Source organism: Octopus bimaculoides, chromosome 10 (assembly GCF_001194135.2).
Source record: "Octopus bimaculoides isolate UCB-OBI-ISO-001 chromosome 10, ASM119413v2, whole genome shotgun sequence".
In the NCBI taxonomy this organism is placed as follows: domain Eukaryota; kingdom Metazoa; phylum Mollusca; class Cephalopoda; order Octopoda; family Octopodidae; genus Octopus; species Octopus bimaculoides.
This window is the reverse complement of record NC_068990.1, coordinates 65,715,766-65,716,909: the sequence shown is the minus strand read 5'-3', so window position 1 is coordinate 65,716,909 and position 1,144 is coordinate 65,715,766.

Below are 1,144 nucleotides of genomic sequence, written 5' to 3'. Positions count from 1 at the left end.
ATATATATATATATATATATATATATATATACACGCACACACACGCACACACACACACACACACACGCACACACACACACACACACATGCATACATATAATATTTTATATGTGTGTGTGCGCATTAAACTTTTACCAGGAAAACGTTGATAGCGATTTCGATGTTTCAACTTGCTTTCCTTAGTTAGACTGTCTGAAGAACGCTAGCAAACCCGAAACTTAGAAGTCACAGTCAATCTATTCCTCGTACAAATTTAATAAAGAAGTATTGAGCAATCCTTCTCGGCATTATGGCAGAATGATTGAAAAGTTCGCTTTGCGTATCGGGTACGATTTCACTTCGTGGCATCGTGACCACGATTTATTTTCTACATCATCAAGCCATAAAGTGAGTGCGAAACCGGGGTAGAAGGAAATTTGTAAACAAATTTATGATGTAGGTTATACCTGAAATATAATATACAGCTATATGACACACTGAACACCTTGATTCTGACAGAAAATTAGATTAAGGGTACACGTCTGTGGAAAACTCAGCCATTTAGGTGTTAATTGCGGAGCAGGTAACCCCTCATTCTGAAGCAACAAATGTACGGGCATTTATATACATACATACATCCATCCATCCATCCATCCATCCATCCATCCATACATACATACATACATGCATACATACATACATACATACATCCATACATCCATCCATCCATCCATACATACATACATACAAACATGCATACATGCATACATACATACATACATACATACATACATACATACATACATACATACATACATAGGTGCAGGAGTGGCTGTGTGGTAAGAAGTTTGCTTCCCAACCGGATTCCGGGTTCAGTCTCACTGCGTGACACCTTGGGTAAGTATCTCCTACTATAGCCTCGGTACCAACCAAAGTCTCCTGAGTGGATTTCGTAGATGGAAACTGAAAGAAGCCCGTCGTATACATATGTATGTATTTGTGTCTGTGTTTGTTCATCACCATCGCTTGTCCACCGAATTAGCTGTTCAGCAAAAGAGACCGAAAGAATAAGTACTAGGCTTACAAAGAATAAGTCCTAGGGTCGATTTGTTGGACTAAAGGCGATGCTCCGGCATGGCCCCAGTCAACATGCTGAAACAAGTAA